This window comes from Rhodnius prolixus, unplaced genomic scaffold, assembly GCF_049639745.1.
Source record: "Rhodnius prolixus isolate KJV_2025 unplaced genomic scaffold, Rpr scaffold_3, whole genome shotgun sequence".
In the NCBI taxonomy this organism is placed as follows: domain Eukaryota; kingdom Metazoa; phylum Arthropoda; class Insecta; order Hemiptera; family Reduviidae; genus Rhodnius; species Rhodnius prolixus.
In genome coordinates, this window is record NW_027411603.1 from 52,289,736 (window position 1) to 52,312,431 (window position 22,696).

General features: G+C 35.3%; 1 protein-coding gene across 1 annotated transcript in view; it reads right to left on the bottom strand.

Annotated features, from left to right (window-relative positions):
• The window catches only part of eag (potassium voltage-gated channel protein ether a go-go), a 364,129-nt gene extending 346,185 nt beyond the window's left edge, over positions 1–17,944 (bottom strand). Inside the window, exons 1-4 of the mRNA XM_074126880.1 lie at positions 17,618–17,944; positions 16,792–17,155; positions 14,756–15,048; positions 13,502–13,603 (exon numbers count right to left, since the gene is read on the bottom strand). The gene's annotated coding sequence lies outside the window, so the exon portion shown is untranslated. The remainder of the gene's footprint in view (positions 1–13,501; positions 13,604–14,755; positions 15,049–16,791; positions 17,156–17,617) is intronic.
• Between the last annotated feature and the right edge of the window lie 4,752 nt (positions 17,945–22,696).

The following is a 22,696-nucleotide window of genomic DNA, read 5'->3' on the forward strand; positions in this document are numbered from 1 at the left end:
TATTCTAGTAGTGGGATCAAGTTGGCCATGGTTTTGTAAAAGCATGGTTGGTGGTGAAAGCTGGAGAAATGGTTCCAGTAAAAGATCTGTGTGTTAGCATGCAGCCAGGGTATGGAGTGATATCTTCTGGGCTGAACGTAGGCAGCCACTCGCCGCATGAAGGAAGGTCGCCCTTCGTCGTAGGTGGCACCAGCTCTTCTATAGAAATCTTAAATATATAGTCCAACGCCTTTGGTGTACCAGAACGATCTATCAATGTCACACACTTGCCACCGTCCAGAGAGAGAGTCCAGGACTGCAAAAAGAGGGCGTCACGGACAAGGGAGAATGATGACAAAGTAGGCTATAGGAAGAATCTCTTCCCTTGTCCACAAGTGTACAATCCGGTCGGGCGTGGCATTGATCACGTGGGGACCAGGGACTCCGCCAGAGAAGAAGGGCCAACCGTTCCAAGGAATTCCCCCCCTATTACGTGATGTCGCCCACTTGGATACACCCTCTACACTCACCTATATACCGCGACACATCCTGTTTATTTGTTGAAATGGACAAAGGAAGGGCCGGCCATTAATTACTTCTTCTCTTTCTATTCATCGGCATCCGCTAATTGATCTCTTTTATCTCCCAATCAATTCGCGCATGATGTAATCCATAAATAATTGATTGGTTTTTTTTTTTATTTTCTTGAGACTTCTTCGTTGTGTGCATTTTATAAAAAAAAAATCACTTTTTCGTATCCGGAAACATTAAGACTTTTATTTCCGTTGAAAATTCAAAATAAAAAGATCAGTTCGACTGTAATAACTTCCTCTAAACAAGAGGAAGTAACGATGAAACAAAATTTAAAACAATACATTTGATAAATTAGGAAGGAAATTACGAGCTTTTGTGTTTGTTTCATTTTTTACTTATCATTTTCTAAGACTACGTTTCCTGCATTTGAATTGGATTAAATGTTTAAAAAAAAGAGACGATAAAATAAGTTAGTGTATGAGAGAGTAGTGCACTCTAGTAGTGGTGCTCAGAATTAAACTTCACATTCCAAAACAAAAAGAAGCTGTATAAGCAGAAAGTGGAAATGGAGTAAGACTAATATTTAGAAAGACTTCCTCTTTGCGTCTTGCGTGGTCGTCTTGGCCATGGCCGGGTGTTGAGACATTCTTCTAGGAACAAAAGTCAAGAGTTTAGTTCCTTTTTTTTAGCCCGTTTCCCCTCCAACGTTAAAGTCATCCGTGACTACAAGAACAGGGATGATACAAATATTACAGAAATGTGATTAAATAATACAACTCATTTTGGGACCTCAACCTAATTTCCCAGCCTGGAACAGGCTTTCACAACTTCCTCTTCCCTAAAAAAAAAAAGTTAGGCGTAGTTGTGTGGAATTTTAAATGTAGCATTTTTGCAGAATATTGGTTAAAATGAAAGATACATCCTGCAGCAGAAGAAGAAGCTGGAGTTATTGTTTTGTTTTAATTCTCCCTGAAGAGGATAAGGAAGATTGAAGCTGGATTCCCTGAGGGTATAGTAACACGAGACTTAATTCTGCCAAACTTTCTCTGATTAAATTGTTGGGGCCCCAACTTACTGACAAACTGGCGTCCAAGAGAAAGGAAAAGAGAAATTAAAACTTTCCCTCTGCAGTAATATTGTTGCAGAGCAACAGGCAGTTTGCTCCAAAAACAATAAGGCTCTCGAGTAAAATGTAAAACAAAGCTCAATTTTCCCAGAGCTTTTGGAGGGGGGCCCTATATAATAAATAAAAAATTCACTATTAAACTTTTACAAGTAGACAAAAACTTGCAACTGAAAATTAAAACTTAGAAAATAGAACAAAATATTTGAAGACTAGTCTATTTAGCTTGTCCAGTTCTCTGCATTGTTCGTACATAGTTTAAGGAAGAACTGTTTCAAAGGTGTAAGGTTATCATATTCTTTTTACCGCCCAAAGCTTGAAGTAAGGAAACTTTCTATTGATTTCTTTAGGTTACCTCTGGGTTCTAACTTCTTTATAAATTATCTAACTTAAACTCTATCGAATTAAAAAAATCCTCTTTGAAACCGATTTGATGTTTTTCCGGAAAGCATGAAGGTTACTTTTATGTTCCCGAAAATATTGTAGCAAATACCTGGGGAGGGGTAACGGATTAAATGCTTTTAAATTATTCTAAAAAGCAAAGACAACTCTCTTGCACGTGTTAAGCATGTTATGGGGAACTCCTGGACATAATAAATGTCAATAGTACGTCACACTACATCCTACAAACGCCTACTTGGTCGAGATGGATAGAAAGCCGATTTAATCGAACTTCCGTGCTCCTAACCCTCAACTTTTATTTTATTTATTTTTGTTTAATTTAAGAGGCGCGTCGACATTGAGTGGTCAATGGCGCCTGGAGCTTTTTGACTGTCGGCCTCTGTGCACTGTTATGGGATATCTTTTACCCTAAGAGATACTTCCTGGATGTTTAGACCTCCTTTACAGCACTAATTAGAGGCCCTTTGAAAGATCTGTTAGCGTTACAGTAGTAGGATATTGGGACAGCTGATGTCGTCATCGTTTTATTGAAGTAAACTGCTTTTCAGTACTAACTCGTGAGTTTCAAGAAAATTTAATGACGCAAATTGGAGTAAGAGAACGTCATGTGAGTGTTCTCGCGAGATAATCTGTTTTCCAGTACACTGCTGAAACTGTTTCTTTTATAGAATTGCTCTACATGTCATTAATAAAAGGCTGTTCACGAACATCAAAAAATTTCCATGAGATTAACGGCTCAAAAGGTGTACGATTAGGTAGACTAGCCATCCAGTCCTTCGGCATCCTTTAAAGACGTGATATCTGTAGAAAGTATCACGAGTTTATTTAGAATGAAAAAAAACTTATCTCAGTAAACTAATTGCCTATTTTCAGGCAGGCTTTACGTCCAACTACCAAATAGGTGTAGTGGGCGGAGGCGACTAGCAAACATACTTTACTGTTAATTTCTTTTATTGACCATTAAATAAAATCCAAGGCCTTAGACTCGGGAATCGAACCCAGCACCACAATATATATATTAGCTTTATAGGTCTCGCCTCTAACCGCTCGGCTACCGTGGCGCCTAATCTTACCACAGTTCTTTTTCCCCAATCTGTGTACTAAGCCAATTTGCAAGTCATTTTATTTTATTTCTTGAAAATGTTCTGCAGACACTTCGATCTACAGAGGACTGTAGACAGTCCCAGTTTTGATTTAATCAATCACAGATCAGTCTTCTCAAATAAAATAAAAGAGCACGTTACGGTACTGTACAAAATCGAAAATCAAATCCCTGAACTAAGAATTTACCTCAAGAAGGCTCGCCCAAAAATTTACTCCCCTCTACTCACTTAATAAAGAAAAAACCCTTACCATTAACTTTCCGCCCGCTCAAAAAGAAGAAGAAAAAATTCTTATTAGACTTTTCTCGAGTAGCGTGACTTTTCCATTAGGAGTTTATCAGGAAAACTCTAAAGTTAAAGAAGAAAGAAAGGGAGGGGAAAATACCCCCAAAAAAGTTTTACCCCTACTTCCTGTCTTACCTCGCCTGGGGGAAAAGTTCTCGCAGTAACGTGCTTCACATAATTAAGTGGAAAAAAAAGTATTTGGCTAGGGAAATTTTACTCTCAATAAAATCATGATATACGAAATTTATATGGCTTATTTTTCTCTTTAAACATTTTAAATCGATTAAATTTTTCTTTTTCATGGGTCTTTATAGGAATTAACATAGGCTTAACTTCGTAGATAAGCTGAAAGATGTCGCAGATGATCATTTTGCAAAAAAAAAAATTACATACTCAAGAGAATCTCAAAATGAAATTCAAGAAAATCTAAAAATACGTACTCAAGAAAATCTCAAAATGAAATTCAAGAACACCTCGACACTGAAAGGTAGACGAGGATTGACTAAGAAGAAGAAGAAGAAGAAATTCAAGAAATTTCAAAATCGAAAATCTCCAAAATTACTATACTTTTTCTTACCCTTTCTTTAAATTTCCCAACCAGACAATCAACGGCGACATTCTCAATAATACCAACGATTCTCAGCCTGTGGCTGATCTTTAGGCGTCGTAGACTTTTCTGTATCCCAGTTCCTGCTCCAGACATCCAGGGTAATTATTCTTTAAAAATGAGATAAAAATTTTATTTTATTTTTTCCCCTGAAAAAGCCAAATTTTCCTCGTGTTGAAGATCCCTTAGCCTTGGGAAGCGCCAAGGTGTGAGTGAGCATGGTAAGTCTCATTTATCGTAGGAATTTCATAATTTAGCTGGAATAAACGTACGGCATTCCTAATGAGGACACCGTAGTACAATGCTTGTATTGTAGGACGCCGGGACTCCTTCTCGTCCCACACAAAGGAGAAACCTTTTAGTATGCAAGGGGGTTCATGTGGCAGTCTTCTCCCTAATATACCGCCCTAGTATTCGGGGTACACTCCAGCTGTACCCACACCCAAACTTTAAAACAACTGCCGCCTCCTCACACTACAAGAAGAATATTATTTATTATCACTGAAAATTAACTAGGAGAAACTATTTAGAAAATTTACTGATTCATGCACATAATACTCGCATGTTTGACGTTAAATGGCCAATTTCCTATTCGTTATTTTACTAACATAAATTCCTACCAACAGCCAATCAGATTTTACATCAACTCTCAAAAACTCTCATCCAATCAGGCGTGTAATCGATCAGCGCTCTATAGTTTCGATTAGTTAGGCTTCAGCAATTTATGTTTCTTTGAATCAATCTATTTTTTTAGATCATATCCTGTTCGTTATGTTAGTGGTTTCAGTGTAAACACTACTTTTTGTGAATATCTGCATAACTCAAAAACGGAAATTAGTTAAAATTTCATATTTCGTTTAGTATCTTGCAGAAGACGCGTTTTATGTAGCTTTTGATCAAAATCGCTGCCTCCATGGGATGATCCCCACTAGAGGGATCGCCAGACCTAGAATCATTCGTAGATCAAACGAAAAAAGCGTACGAACTCTGTACCAATTTATGTTACTCCGACAGGTAGCTGAGGTCCTTACTTCGTCTCTTAAGAAGGACCTCAACTTCCCAATCGTGCAAGAACTGTTGTCTTAACTACCATTCAACTCTTTCTATGCTAGACGATTCCCTTCCTACAAAAAAAAAACCCTCGTCTCTATTGCCATTGAATGCGGTCGACGGAATCATCAGCGTCTCCAAGACTTTCTGATTCAAAGGATCCATGGAAATGTTACGCAATCGCTATGCTTCCGCTTACAAGTAAGTGACAACTTCCTGACACTATGTGAACAACAAATCAGTTTTCGTGGGTAAAGAGTTGGCTTTGCGAGTGAATTCGATATATTTCCCGCCATCTAGCTGCTAACAATAGAAATCTCAGTTGCTACTTCATGAACGAAACTTGCAGCAGGCCTGCGCCACTGAGTGTTACCAACAGAATTGTTTGCTTTAGAATTTGCAGAATGATCTATCAGTCAAATATGTCACAAGGAAATGAGATTAGAGTAGCAGCTTTCTGCTAGAGTGCTCCACAGTCGCCACAGCGATATCTTCTCTTTCTCGTTCACACTCACTTTTTCACTTTTTTTAGGAGTTTTCCTTCAAAAAAATTTTCTTTTTTCAATTTCTATTTTGTGAACAATTAAAAAAAAAAAAAATTATATCAATAGACATTTATTGTGCAAGTGTGGAAAGTTAGATTTTCACTCATCGAGTACAGGTTTTACTCACGAGAGTGAGCAGCTAGACAACAAAGTGGAAACACTTCCATGAAGTGTAAAATATTCATCATTTCAACAATTTAGAAGACAACTTTTAAGCTTAACGAAAAAGTTACTCGCTGAAGATTAGGTAGGCTATTAGAATATTGAATTAAATTTAAGCTTTAAATGTTTTAAAAGTTACAAAAAAAAGGTGTGTATAAACTTCATATAACATTTAAAAGGTGATGATGCTAACCTATAACATTTAAAAGGTGATGATGCTAACCTATAACATTTAAATTTGAAATTATTGAACAATAAATATATACTCCTTAACAAAAACTTACAGTTTTAAAAGTTAAGTATAAGGGTTGATTAAACGCCAAAAGGTACACAAATCAGCAGTTCCCAACATTTCATTAATACTTCATTGATATAATTTAAGTAATTTTACTGCATTAACTTTTCCTTCACATTTTTTAGAATTTATTAGATGTCACAGACCCTTATGCTGGCCATTTTCGTCTACAAAATATTTACTCAAGTAGCACACCATTTAACTTAGATTGACTGTAATATCTATTTATCTATAATAATCAAACTATTAATCACAGGTGAAAAAGAAAACGTTATAAAAAATATAAAAAAAATAAGAGGCTAAAAAATTCATAAACTTTTTTTACATCAATAATTTTATGCATTTATTTTTATTTTTAAATAAAAATCATTGGTTTAAGTTCATTCTTCGATTAAAGTAATTGTTATTTTATGTTGTAGTCAAACGTTTGTAATAATAAGTAATAAATAATCTGGCTTTATCGCAAATAATATAGTTTTCTTCAATTACATTCTCAATCTAGGTGTTCTTCCCACAATGTTATATATATGTAATATAAAATAAAGAAAATAAAGATATGCATATTTTTAGGACAGCTAATTATTCCAGTATTTTACCATAAGTAAAATTAGGGGGACTAAATTAAATTACAATTGAGAAATGAGTAAATATTGTTGAATAATCTACTTGTTATTAAATGTATGTTATTTGTGCTCACGAATATTTCGGTAAGACGAATTTAAGACTGAAATATTGTTTTGAATCCTCCGTGATTGAAATTTAAAAAGTGGCCGACTCTAACTTTGTTTTTTTCTACTTTAACATGCATGTATATGTGACTACTCAGAATAATTCATCACTCATTTTATCATAATTATAATAAAAAAATATTATGAATGAACTGGCCAGCATAAGGGTCTGTGACATCTAATAAATTCTAAAAAATGTGAAGGAAAAGTTAATGCAGTAAAATTACTTAAATTATATCAATGAAGTATTAATGAAATGTTGGGAACTGCTGATTTGTGTACCTTTTGGCGTTTAATCAACCCTTATACTTAACTTTTAAAACTGTAAGTTTTTGTTAAGGAGATTTTTGTACCTTTTGGATAGATTTTCCTTTTTGTCTATTTGCAAAGTTACGTCTGCTTTACAGATTTTTTAAAATTTGGAATAAGGTATTCTATCATTATAACCTGATAAGGTGTTAAATCGGAACCGTAACTACCACTGGAGAGATCTTTTTAAAGAATGATTATAGTTACGGTCCCCAAACCATCCTCAATAACCATTTTTTTGAGAAAGCGTTTTGAATAAAATAGGAAGGTATTTGTACGTAAATAGCAAAATTAAACTGCGATTTCAGTACTTCCTTTTAAGAGGAGCAAGAAAAATAAACTGCGATTACAGTACTTCTCCCTAAAAGGCAAAGATTTTGAATCGAACGACAATTCATTGATGTAAATCGGTTCACTCATTGATAATTTTAACGATTGCAGTACTTCCTCTTAGTAGGTGTAAGAGCATGATGGCACTTCACAGCCACATAGAGGAGCTTTAATCACTTCTTCGTGCTAAATTTTATCAAAATCGGACTAAGCTTTGTAGAAATATTGGTAATAATAGTTTCAGAAAGGGCCTTATTTGGGTGGGGCGAACTCCCCTCCTTATGAGGCATAGCGTCGAGACTTTTAAAGTACAAATCTGTACAAAATTTCGATTCGAATGACACTTCATTCATGAAAATCGGTTCACGTGTCGATAATTTGAAACGATTGCTATACTTCCCCTTAACAAGTGTAAGAGCAGATCGTCGCTTTATTGTTAGGTAGGGGAGCCCTAACCCTATCATCCTACCAAATTTTATCAAAATCGGGCCAAGATTTACAGAGTAATTAGTAATAATAATTTTGGAGGGGGCCTTACATAAAGGGGGCTAACTCCTCTCCCATTCAATGTACAGGGCCGAGACCCCCAAAAGGCACATCTACATAAAATTCCGAATCGAATGACACCTCATTCATGAAAATCGGTTCACGCGTTTAGGCGCTACGTTGTTTACAAAAAAGGTAACAACAACAAGAAGAAGAAGAAGAACAACAAGAACAAGAACAACAACAATTTTTGAAAAAGCCGTTTTTGCTCATTTTCAGCAACTTTTTTCTCAAAACCTATTAGATCTGGGTTGTTGCAAAAAATTACAGTCATAAAGGAGGATTTGCCCTTTATTTTAAAGAAAATTTGGGAATTTTATCTTTTATAGAAAAAGAGAAAAAAATTGTCAAAGTTGGGTGTTTTTCAACGTTACGCTTTTTCGTGCAGTTTTTGACCATCAACCCTTATACAACTGTCCTACCGGACAGTTTTAATTACATTAATTTTGTTTTTATGTATGATGTGGAAATTAAAATTTACCAATAAAGTACACCTAGCAGAAGTGCACAAACTGTAATTGAAAGTAGAACTTCCTTCGCTTAAAAAAAAGAAAAGATAAATAAATAATAGACTGATAATTTAGCAATTGCAGAAAATATTTATTAATTCAAGCGTATTTTATTATTCATTTAATTTTTTTTCCCCATGTGAAAAACTAAATATGAAAACTAGAGTCTTTAAAGCATTTTCCACTTTATTCGCATAAATTACTTTTTCAATAAAAATGAAAACACTCAACGAATTATAGCATTTACATATCAATGCAGGAAAATCACCAATGTGAACTGACTTCCTGTTTTAAAAGCGCTTTTTCTACTGTCTACAGTTAGTTCAATACCACAAAGTTTATATTTTAATGGCATTTATTTATTTGTTTGTATTTAGAAAGAAATCTTTTTTAATGAATTAGACATTTATTCATTATTTGCTTCAATTGATGTAAATAAAAGGAGGTTATTAACCTCCCTCGTGGTTACAAAATAGGATATGTTCTTAAGAGTTATTTACCTGGAAGAAAGTTTAGGAGAATTATCTCTCCCTGCCATTCCTAGCCACACCAAAACAACAAACTGTTTTCTCTTAATAATTCTGCACCGAAAATTTGAACTTGTGAAAACTGTCAAAATTAAAGAACTATTCGTCAAAATTATCTGACAGAATTGACCAGTAATTCAACTGATTAACCAAATAACTATTTGCTAATAAATTAACAGAAAAGTTACTCAGTAAATAGTAGTTCCGTCTGATTGCTTTTAAAGAAAACCAAATCAGATGTGAGCTTCACTAAATTTCCGTTTTTAAGTTACACTGGACACATAAACACGTACGGGTCAGAGTGGAAAATTCACTTTTACCATGCACAAAACAGTTCAATCTACAGCGAAAGTTAATTCGTCTTGTTTTTTACCACAATTAAATTTTCTATAAAACTTAGAATTTGAACTGAGTTTCAATACTTTAGTTGTCTTCCATAGTTTTACATGTTCACCTGCAGTAAAATCGTTCTATTGAAGGAAACGAAACTTTCACAGTTTCAGCAACTGGGAAATAGTTTCTAACTAAAGTGTTAGCGCCAAGTACATTGTTCATCCTTCAGGGTATGACTGGACACAATTACAATATACTGGAATTACACTTACGTTAAAAAATAACTTTCGCCCAATTCGGGATTCAATAACGTGGATCATTACAGTATACTGAAGCGATACTCTGTAGGATAGGGCTAATTTTCATCCCTGATAATTGCGCTTTAATAAAGTTTCCTTGGATAAGAGATTTCAAATCAAAGAGAAGTTTGCAGTGTGCAAACAAAGTTTAAACGAAATTACTGGAACGTCTGATTTTATTTTTTTTTTGAAATTTGGTACGTTTAGTTACATATTTATTAAGTGATAAGTTTCATGCACAACTGTGAAGTGACACTTAGACTTAGGGAGTAGACTTAGCAATTTCAATTTTTCACGAAGAAAGTTGCAACCTCAAGTGACAGAGTTACTTGGAGGTTTGATGTGAGAGGTTAAAGAAAATTGTAAAAGCCGTTTTTAAGGAAAACTCTAAAAAGAAAAATGGGTTCTGCGAATGTATTTTGAGCAAAACCTTATTATGATATCCTAACTCACATCACGTCTTCTAATGGCACTTAATCCAAATAACTATAACTGTTGTGGAAAATCTGCACGAACTTAAAGGGAAAGTGGAGAAAAAAGAGAATAGAACCACAGATTTCCACAGTGAAACAGAATTCTTAGTCGTCGAATTAGCACCAAAGGCTCTTTATACCTTTATACAAACGAGAGTCGCACAACTGTTTGGGTTACATTATGGCATCAATACCCCAGCGTGTAGGGGCTCTATTGATTGGCTGAGGTTCACGATGCTAGTGGCTGCCACCTGATCAGGTGTCTACTAATGTCCGATGTGACTGCACTCCCAATCCGCTCAGTTGCTCCGCACTATCCGCCTCCATTACAACCACCGACCGGTCTTCCACCTTCGATAATAAACAATAAACTGAACTTTCCTTTTCTAGCCCATTACCACGCTGGATATTTTTCTTTCATATTTCAAAAGATTTTTTTAACTTACTGCAATTAGATAGTCAAACTCTTTCAAAAAATAATGGTTAAATCCACAGTACTAGATAATATAGTTGATTTTATCCATTCATAGAATGTACGTTCATTGTATTCCTAACCGGTTTTAGGATTTTCATCCATAATTAGAAGTAGATTAATTAGATGATGTAGTGGATTCCACTTCACTAATGTTTTGGTCTCGCACTAAACATGCTGACTGAGTGAGGAAGGTTACACAGTGTGTATGTGGGTTATTCAAAAATGATTCAAATGCATCTTAAAATATTTTGTAAAATAAAGGTTAATGAAATCTAGAACCTGTTTAAAGGTTCTCTATGTTTTTGAGAACATCTTTTACATTGGAATTGTAAAGTTGAAGTTGTATTTTTATAAGGGGGGGGGCGCGCGCGAATTTAAGCAGAAAACCTTAATTAATTAGGTTATATTTATTTCATTTGTCTCGATCGTGTTGTGGGGGCCACAATAAATATCTAATTAGTTGCAATTTAAAATACTCTGTTGACAAAACAAGACAAAAATACCTAATTATTATTAGTAAGTTTAATCAAACTTTCAAGTTAAAAATGTTCCCGATAATTATAGTAACTTCGCTTTACATTTTTCTGGGACTATAAGTTAATGGACACTCATATTATGCTACGAATTTATTTATACAAATTCAATATAATACAATTATTATAACTACATTTTAAAAAATGTTCCCCAGCCCTGAAGATGATCTAGTCCCTAGGTGGAAAGCTCGGCAAAATCACTGAAATTGGCATGATTCTTTATTTATGGCTGGATCAGTCACCAAAAACATAAAGACAAAACTTTTTATAAGGAATGTTCGTACATGATAATGTTTTATTGAATTATAGAACGTCCTGAAAGTCTTTGTTAGAGTGATCCAAGTCCATCAATGATCCTAGGCTTCTTCTTGGAGAGCTTTCTCTTGAAATAAGAGCCGGGGGGGATTTTAAGATATGAATCTTTTGGTTCTTGGTCTACAGAAGCTCCATTTTCAGTACTTCTGAATCTTTATTTCTGTCTATTATCTTCACCCTTGAGAGACAAACTGAAAGAACCCATGTCTTTTCGATGATCCAAATTATTGTTTCCCTTATGTTACACCACAATGTGATTTTACAAAGCGCCCAAAAGTTCATCATGCTGCCTCTTTGGGCAAGTAACTTCGACTCGCTTTTTTTGACTTTCTCAGCGGTCTTTTTGAAAGTTCGTAGATCTATCCACTTATTTGAAATTTTTCGATGGTTTATCGAAAAGAAGTATCGTCAGGCGCTGCTTTAAATACCTTTGTCAATAAGCAAAGTGTTTCCTTTTAGTAAATGGCCTGCAGACGTTGATTTAAAACTTCGTCGAATACACATTGAGATAGTAAAGATGGGGAAATAGCGAGCTGTGACCCTTCAAAATAATCATTTTTCTTACAAATATAAGAAACTATTAAAACTAATATTAATAAATTCTATTATTCAAAAAAATTTAACTAATTACATTTTCACTAAGAAAAAGCCAAATGAACTGTTCATTCTAGATTTTTTCTTTTACAGCTGTTAAGAGAAAGAGGTACACTGATGATGCCATAATTTTTTGATATCCGAGTTTTTACCCGGAAATCGCGTCTAGGTGTGTGAGTGGACATCTCTAAAAGCTGCAGCTTTGAAAAAAATTAATTGAGGGTAGTTTAACTGTGCAAGTTTAACTTCCGTCCAGAGACCCCCCTCCACGGGACCTGACAGAATGTTAGTGGTCAAAATACCGTCACCAACCGGAAGTAATACGTTACCGACATTTTTTCTCGGCAATTAATAAGATTTTTCTTTTTTGCTAACTTTGTATTAAACTTATTTGAAACACCTTCTCAGGGAATATTTAATACTGGTACTTCTTCTTCTTCCTCGTCAGAATTGAATAGACATGTCTCAGGGCTTTGTATTACCATTCAAATCCTATTAAGGAAGTTTAAATGTTAAAGGTTAAAATGTCGATAGAATTCCCTGAAGGGTTGAAGTACTTCTACCGGAAGTATCCAGTACTTTACTCCAGGGATTTTTCACCTTTTTTTTATTTCTATTTATACACGTTTATCTCAGTTAAACTCCTAGATTGTCTGAAAATTTTGTAAATATTTAAACATAATTAATACACATTGAATTAAATATTTTAATTTTGTTTACGAATTAAAGATTGAACTGATTTGGAGTTTGTAAAATGCCATTTCAGCACAATAATTACGTTTCTAAACTGTATAATCTTTGTTAGAATTTAGAATATTTCAAAAAATTTTGTATTTGAAGAAAATATAAGAAAAAAGAAGTAGAAATGGTAGAGTAAGAGAAAATTGTTTAAGTGATCATAACCAGTTTATTTTGTGGCACCAAAAAGATTAAGTTTAAAGAAAAGTATTCTTCTTTTGTACGACTAAGAAAAAACTAAAAATTAAAAAGAAAAAAATTTTGTTTGGACAAATCATTTAAATATCGACAGAAAATATCCCTTATCAAGAATCACTATCAACTTGTGGAGCCCGTAAGGAAGGCTATTTTGGATTTTCGAAAGGACAAGAGGTTTTTTAGTTTGTCGCTTAGGCCTGGAGGATCGAAATTAAGATGCAGAAGTCCTGGAAAAGGGAGCTTCTTTATCGTGAGGAATATTGAGGGTTTCTTATAATAAAATCTCCCAGCTCCAAAGAAAAAAACAAACAAAAGTTGAAGATTCTTCAGTCGTGGACTTCTTGACCACTTTGACGAAGATATTTCCTGTTTTTGTACAAACTAAAAAGAAACATAATCAGTGTGAACATCCTTCATAAGGTCCAAGATCATAATGAGTCCAAAAGAAATCTCTTTACTTTTTTCTTAAGATTGAAACTAGATCTTTAATCTTCAAAAAAACCACTTACCAGCTCTCATGGTCCATGCGAAAACATGTTGTAGGCCGAATCGCAGTGATCGCTCTGATTTGTAACACGTTACACTCAATCACATACAGTTCACAATAAACACTTGGGAATACAAAAAAAAAAAGGATATTAGAGAAAGTGAAATCAAAAATCACTAAAATAAATAAATTAAAAAGATAGAAGAAATTAAAAATATTTATTTTAATATTTTGAATGTCCAAAAGTTGGTGAGATATGTATTGAAAAGATCGCGACGATTGGTTTAGAGAAAAATTGAACTTTTATTAAAAAGAAAAAAAGGTTCCCAATTTTGGTTTCCGGTCCGTTTCTTTCCTTCGATCGTTAAGATAGATAAATAAAATAAAATAACAAAATAAAATGATAAATAAATACGGATACTGCTGGAAGGTTCAGTTGTGTATTGGTCCTGCTGAAGGCGTAAAATTCGACAGCCCTGATCTAACGCCTAGCACAAATTCCGGCAGACTGGAGAGTCACGGTGAGGCTACACACCGAAGAGTTGTAGGGTACACCCCGCGCTCTCCTCTCCTTGGGGGGGTGGGGTGGAGGAAGGCAGAGAATTAAGTGCACCCCCAACACACTCACACTAAGACTAAGTCGGCGGAGCGCAGAGGAGGGGACGTAGAAGATAGAGAAGTTGGGCCGAAGAGAAAAGGCTAACCTCCTCCCTGTGGGTGGGCGGAGACGGGTTTTCAGGGATGGAGAGTCCTACACTAGGGCTTAGGGCGCAGGTCACACTGGAACGAGAGTAAGCCCGCCTGTGTTCGTACGCACACAAAGGGACTGCCCGTACTATAGTACATCTACACTGTGAAACCCTTCACTGCAGGGCTACCAACAGGGATAGTTTTGGTATATAATATCCCTCCCCCCCCAGCTAGCCGAACTCCCGAGCCGCGCTACATTTACTATTACACCCTCCCCCTACTGTGAAACTTCTCCCTATTTCTCACACCGGGGGCCCAACGTAATAAAAATCGACCCATACTTGCAGTAGAAGGCAAAACGCCGTCAGCATTAGAGTACGAAGTTGCTGGCTTTCTCTTAAACTACCCAGGCCAAGTGTACCAACACTTCGTTTTTGTTTTTGAAAAGACAAACCGTTACACTACTTATTTCCTGTTCAAACGGCAATCAAACTAAACCTTCAATAAGCGCACAAATTGCAATCCTGATTCCTAATCTATCAAAGGGTAGAAAAGAGATTTACTTAATTGATTCTTTCTTACTCACCCACTTAATAAGCCTTAATCTTGCCTTGTAATAAGTAACTACTATTATCGTCCAAATTTTCGATTTATATCTGCTGTCTCCATTACTTCAAATCCAAAAATGCAGCAGCCGTCATGTGATCCGGTGTCATCAATTTTTTTGAGTACTTTAAAGATTTTGACGGAAATCATTCCATTGAATTTCCCTCTAAAGATTGTAGGCAACCTCCAAAATCTGCAGATCGGCACTTTTATTGAAACAAACCTGGATGTCCAATTCAACTGGGGAGGTAGTTTTGGGGATTAAGTAACGCTCTGAAATGACATTTCAATGAAATATTAATAAATTTAATAAATTGAATGGTTTAACAAAATATATTTTTATAATTTATATATACTACATCCTGTGGTCATTGGTGCCTAAAACCTTTTTGGCGCACATTGTTGCTCACGGTATTCATTGCAACCAAAGAGGAGTCAATTGCACGCCTGAGAGTTAAAACAGCCTCAAATTGATCACGTTATTTAGTTTGAAAGATGTACATAGAAGGCTGTTAGCTAATAATTGATGAAGTAGTGATGACATCGATTACTTGACGTAGTTGCAAGAGTACTACTGTATTTGTTAAGTTTGTGCGGTCAAAACATCGTTTTACGATTTATGTTGGCAACAATGCATTGAAGACGTATGTATTTTTAATGCAAATTGTTTCCGTCTCTCAGTCGATAGATCTAAACTGTCTCTTGACATCAAAATTCTAAAACCCATCTAGGCGTACGGAATTCAACCGAACGCACACCAATCTCCAAAGAATTCCAATCGGTACAATCCAAAATACTTCGAACCCAAGTGAACGCCCTTTTATTACGTCTCTAACACAGATCTTAGCATTTCTTTTATCACCCAAGCCGGCAAACCCCAATTCAGGGCACTTCACTTCAACCTTCAATCATAAGCTCACCATCTTTCTTTGAGAACCCTTTCTGAAAAACCCTACAAGATGTCTTAAAAGACCTCGTGATCTCCTCTCTAATGAAGAAAGTGACTAATACGAGTAGTTCAATCCACTGGGTAACTTCTCCACACCTTCGTATCCATTGCTGTTCAGTTTTATTACTGTTACTTACAGCGTCAACGCGCTGATTGTTGCACAAATAAACGACAGAAAGGAAAACAATTCTTAGAAGTAAGAAAAATTTAATTACGTAAGGAAGAGTTGTATGAGGGTGTATATCAGATTTATTTCAACTCATAGTTTTGCAATGAAGCACTTTCCTAATATAAGTTCATCAATCCTGCAGCCAGCCCAGCTGGTGCATTTGAAGCAATATATAGAAAACAAGTTCTTGCAAAGTCTTCTTTCTGCCGTTGAAATAATTACTGCACATTGCCAGGAACAGTCATGCATCATTTTCTAGCCATCGTTTATCTTTCTCAGTTAACACTCTGCAGGGTGGTGGCGGCAACCCACGAAATGGAAATAGCCTCAACTCCTCCCATCGCTGGTTTAGTTCGACCCACAAAGGAAACGAGACAGTGCGCAATGCTCTTCTTCCTTGCTACCCAAAGAACCCCCTAGATATCCTAGCTAGCATCTCAGCCAGTCTCCGTTAAACAGAAACCCTTAGTGCAATATTACATTCACAATTCTACCCTTGAACCTTCTTCCTTCCAGCTCCTTTAGTCTCTTGGTCTTACACTGTTCCTTCTCATTCACCCACCTACCTTACTCCCTTAAAGGTTATTAACACACTAAATCAAACATGACGTGAAGATTAAACCATTTTAAAGCATGCAACATGTTTTTCTCACAACTGTAATTTCAATTTTCATTACTTCTGCGTTATTAATTAAAACTCCTAGACCCTCCACTATTTGCAAGAATAGTTCCACCATGTTAAAGTAAAGATAAATTATCCAATTTGTTGGTCAACATTGTAAATATTTAGAAGTCGATTATTATTGACAATTGTAAATGGTACATGAGTGGAACACAAGTTTAATTGTCTGTGTTGATATTTGCTGTCTAAGGCTAGATATTACAAGTACTTCATTACCTTGAATTCCTCACAAGAGGAAGTATTATTTTAGATTCCATAGGGGTTGGCCTGGAAGCCTAGGACGCGGCGACTAAAAGGGCAGACAATAGTTACGAGCACTGTTCCAATCTTAGAGTGAGGGGCTCATGGGCAAAGGTATGATAGCGTGTTTTTCGAACAGCCGAACCATGAGGCCTCACGTCCAATAAGTATCTTCTTCTTCCTAGTAGTTCTTACTCAGAAGTCTTGCGATGCATCCTCGTCATCTTACAGAGATGTCCTTCAGGAGGCCTAAGATTTTGTGTATCGCCTTGTTTGAACCAATGCCATAGTAAATTTGGGCGAGTTGGTAATCTTGTACTTATTTGCCTGCTCGAAAACACTGAATAGAATAAAAGCAAAATATGAAATTTTAATGTGTAGCCAAAAATATGGCCAATTTATTTTATTGTCGTTTTCACTTCATGAAACTAGTTTGTTAACAAATTTAAACATTTATCAATATCTACTGTGGATAAAACAATAACCGCATCTATACAGAGGGGGCTTTAATACTCTCACAGTCAATAAATTATGTCTTTCTTCAGTTCGATTTTCTCATTGGCCATCTCTCAATTCTTTCTTTTCTCTTCCTTTCAATCCGTTACCAAGCAGGTAGGTGGGGTGCAAAGGATAAATGTTCACTTTGCGTGAGTTATTTTCTCACTGCAAATCTTAGAGAGAGAGAGAGAGAGAGAGAGAGAGAGAGAGAGAGAGAGAGAGAGAGAGATCGAGGAAGAAAGAGAAAAGTGAAATAAGGAGAATAAATTATTTTTAACGATTAGGCATTGCATCATATACGTACATATATATTTTACTCACTAGCAGATAGCGTTGAATTGCCCTCTCACGCTTCGTGACCCGTATCATTTTTAACTATAATTTAGGAAAATGTACAAAAACTTACGTTGATTCTCTTACTCTTTCTCTTACCGCAATTCAACATCTTAGCTCATACAAGTTCTTCAAACTTTCCAATATTTGAAACTAGTTTAATTCTTATTAATTTACAAAACCAAAAAATACACTTTACAGTAAAATCTATCCTATCTTCACCTTAATAGAATTTCACTGGAAAGATAAACGAATTAAAATCTTTAGTAAAGCAGAGCTGGAGGTTATTGACAGTGTTGTCCTTACTTCATAGCATAAGTTAAAAAAGCTTTGGAATTCAATCGGAATTACGGCCCAAATCGTTCTGAAAAAAAAAGAAGATTTTTAATCTCCAATAAACAATTATTTGATCAAGGCTGGTTGATACCGGTCATCCTTAAATTCAAAATATAAGTTCAAAAATCAGGGGAAAATTTGCATTTTGAACCTAATTCGCCCCCTAATTTTGATTTTGAATGTCAATTAATCATTTCATGAGCAGAGCTGATTGAAACTGACAGTGTTGTCCTTATTTCATAATATAGGTTAAAAAAAAAAGAATGGAAAAGTGGAAATTCCGACCTAGATTATTTTTTTAAAAAAAGTATTTCTAAAGATCTAAAGATAAAATCACCCAACTTTAATAAATTCTCCTCTTTTCGTTTATATCTGTATTTTTTTTTTTGTTTCACTACACAGATTTAATATTTTTCTAGTTTTCAGAGATTGTTCTTGTCGATATCTTTTTTGAAAACAACGTAGCACCTAAATCTTTGTAGGTCACACTGTTTTTGAGCGTTTGGAAATGTCAGGTTCAAACCGTTGATAGGTTCGGATATGCACAGGGACGCCAAAGTATCTGATACGGTGTAGAAAGAATTAAATATATTTCAAAAAATGTAGAGTTTGTAAAAGTATTGGTTAGAATCCCTACAATTGGGATTAAGAGAAATTCGCAGAAGCTTCTTTCCCATTTGTGCCATAAAAATCTAACCTAAAAATGTTAACTATAAAATCATAGATCACACAAACAAAAATAATAATTGTATATATGTAGCATTTATTGGAGTATCGACGAACAATCATAATCTCATTCTTCAATCATAATCGCAAAACTAAAATTTCTGTTGATGGAAGTAGATAGCAAATCAAAACTGTGTACAAATTAACTACTTCCACAAATGAAATTGATTTTAATAGCTGTTCTCTCTTTTCAATCATTTTCTCTTTTATATTTCTGTTATTTTCAACTTCTAAATAGAGAAATTAATTAATTGAAAACAAATATATTTCAGGTAATTTGTCTGAAACGACATTTATCTGAAACAACAACACCAACAAAGCACTTTTCCAGACAAATTTAATAATTACTATTATTAAATTGAAATAGAAGTTATAATAAAATAACTTGACTTTACTCAACTTGTTTTACTAATGAATTTGACAAAGTTGGTAACTTTAATAATTGAGCTCTATCATGTATTCTATTTTTGGACGATGACTTGCTAAAGTTTTTTTTTGTTAAGTTTATTTGCAGGTTATCTTTTCTTGTTGAGGTTTTGACGCGTACGCTCGTATGACATTGTACTTCTCCAATAATTGGCGTTAGTATTTCAAGATTAAGATAAAAATAAATGTTAAGTTTTTTTTTCCAAAACCATTTCTGATAAAATTATTATACGAAATAATAGAAGAAAGAAAAAAGGCATACACTGTAGTAAGCAGTTCTGGGGTGAGGGGGTCGGTGCAAAAAGAGAGCTGGAAACGTGCAGATGTTGCTTCCACTTTGTGGTGAAAACATATGGAATTGGGGAAAATAAAAGTTTTCTTGTTTGCTTTCCTCCAGCTGTTCGACTCTATTTTCTTCAGTGCTCTTGTTTTCACTGTGAGCATGTACATGCGGTCTGCACTGTGTATACACACTGCGCAAGAAGGAACACACACATGTATATATATACATTAGTCACAACATGTTTGTTGTTTGTAACGTTTAAAATAAAAACACTGGCAAACTCTCACGAAATGTATAAAAATGTAAAAAAAAAAAAGGCAAAAAATGTATACATGACTAAAAGCCATCATCTGATCCATTTTTAAATTTCTACAATCTCTATTTCTTTTATATGAGAAAGAAGACGCAAAAATAAGATTTCTAATTCAGTATTTTTCACAGGGCCTGACTATAAATCCAGAGAAGGGCTTCTAGGTGCTTTACTTTAGATTAAGGGCAAAAAATTAGAAGGATTCCCGGCAATTGCATCTTCGATTCTTAGGTGTACTTTGGAGCGTTTTATCGAGATGTTAGATCGACTTCACAGTAAATCTGCTTAGAGTGATTTGTGAGAATGAAAAATTTGACTAGCATTCTTTATTTTTCTATTGAATTCTCATAACTACATTATTTAAAAAAATCCAAGGCGTAGAAACCGGGGAATCGAACCTACAAAGCAACTACTATACATTTTAGCTTTGCGGGCCTTGCTTCTAACCACTCGGCTACCGTGGCCTCTTTCTCTTGCAAGGTTTTTTTTTCCAAATTCTTCATATCCAATCGCTTGACTTGTATATTTCAAAGTGTCTATTCCACTTCCCGGCCAATAATTTCTTCGAAAACATCAAATTTGATTAAAAGCTTTGTAACTTTCTGTCTAAACTATGGATAATATTAAAGTAACACCTACACCGTTTGCTTTATTATTTAAATGATGTGACTAAATTCCCAGCTGTTATGAATAGTAATATGGTGGTCAAATGGTATTACGTATTTACCATACCGTACGCGGTCTGAATTCACTTCCTAAGGTTGCCAGTAAATTTTGTAACAGCATACCTCAGCCCCTTATTTATCTAGCACATAGAAAATTATCGAGGAACTGGAATGAATGGCCAGCAGATAGTAGTTTGCTGACCATACTATTATTCATGGACGCAATTAGAGACCCAACTTGACCATGCTATCCCCATCAACTGACTTAAAAGTCAAAGGTCATCTCTATCTCAGTTGAGCAACTATCTTGCACTTTAACCAAAGCTTAACAGTTACTATGACAAATTTTCAACAACTTTTGGAAAGTTGTTTACCTGCTAAAAGTATTTAGTTTTGTGCTTTGATACTTTTAGTCCAGCAGTAGCCCAATAGCTGTTCGAGCATCTAAAAGTGTTGTTGAACCGACAATTCTCTCTGTACATTCTTTCCAAGCAAAGAAATACAATTGCTACAGCATAAATACATTGGTTTAAGAAAGGATACAAAAAATACAATAACTTGTCATGATTCTCCCTCAACTAGTTCTAAAACGACTCCTAGGTTTTCTCTAAATTTCATTTTAGATCCTACAACTTTTAATTAGAAACGTTCTCCAAGGAAAATATTTTGGAAAAGAGGAAATAGGTTTCCCTCTAATCGAAAGCGCTATTTTAGTTTACTATCTAGTTATATGGTTTTGTAATTGAAGAAAATTTATTAGATTAGAACCTTGAGGAGTGTAATTAAAAAGAGTCGTTTGAGTGGATTCGGATTTTTTTTTAACTTTTTCAATTTCAAAACTAAACATGTTTTAACTTGCATAACACTATTAGTTTCTGTACTTAAATAATAGTTAAAATGAGAAAAGTGTTGTTCATTCTTTTTGGTGACTGATTCATAGTTTTAGGATAAAAGGATAAATTTTAAAATTAAAATTCAAAGGATGAAAAAATAATTGCCATTTCAGTCGTGATACATTTATTCTGCCGAGCTTTCGAACTAGGGACTAGATCCATCTTCAGGGCTAGTTTACAAAATACACTGCTCCTCAAAAAAAGTGGCGCACTTTAAAAATGCGTTATTTTTTTTTCTCTGTAACTTTTTTATTCTACATTTTATTTTAGTTAGCAAATATAAGAAGTATAAAGTTACGGGAGGGCTAAAATAAAATAAAAAATGATCTAAAAGAAATAAAAACCTTTAATTTAACAAAAAAGTACTTCTCGGCAAAAAATGAGTTTGAAAAAAAAATGTATTTCTTCCGATTAAAAAAGAGAAAAAGAATTTTAGTGACGTGTATTGCTCGCATTACTGCATCCAACCTCCTCGGCATACTCCTTATTAAATTTCTCACGAAATCTTGTGTTAATTCCTCCCATATCTCCACCAGAGCACCTCGCAACTCTTCTAAGCTCCTGGGAGGATTATTTCTCCATCTTAATCGCCTACCCAGCTCATCCCAAAGATGTTCAATTGGATTTAAATCCGGGCTGCGTGCTGGCCAGCTCAAAACACGAATGCTAGTATCCTGTAGATATTGAACAACACAGGCGGCAGTGTGTGGTCTGGCATTATCTTGCTTAAAAATAAAATTCTCCCCAATAAATGGTGGATAGGGTATCACATATTGCTGCAAAATTTCCCTCACATACAAATCTGCATTCAAGATTGCCCTGTTGAACACGTGGAGCTCAGTCTTAGCCTCCATAGAAATCCCAGCTCACACCAGCACTGAACCACCTCAGAATGGTAGTCTACCAGAAATATTGCACGGAGCGTAGCGCTTCCCAGGCCTTCGGTAAACTCGTCGCCTCCCATCAGATGCATAGAGAGCAAAACGGGACTCGTCTAAAGAGAGAACGTTTCTCCAGTCGTTCTCAGACCAGTTGCGGTGTTCCCTAGCGAACTCTAGACGGGCTCTCCGATGGTTTACGGTGAGCAATGGTCCTGTGGCTTGCTTCCTAGAGCGTGAATTCATTTCAGCAAGCCTTCTTCGTACGGTTTCGGCACTGAGTGAAACTCCACGAACATTAAGCAGTGTTTGAGCTGTTTCAGAAGCAGTTGGTGTACGATTTCTTAGAGTGTGAATTCTAATAAATCGGTCATCTAGTGCTTCTGTGGCTCTTGGTCGACCCGAACCTTGCCTGCGAGTGCAGAGGCCTGTCTCCCGGTAACGATGGATGGCTCTACGGACGGTGGTCTCAGGCAACCCTAACGTTCGTGCTGCGTACCGCTGACTCCGTCCATCCTCAACTAATGCAATAA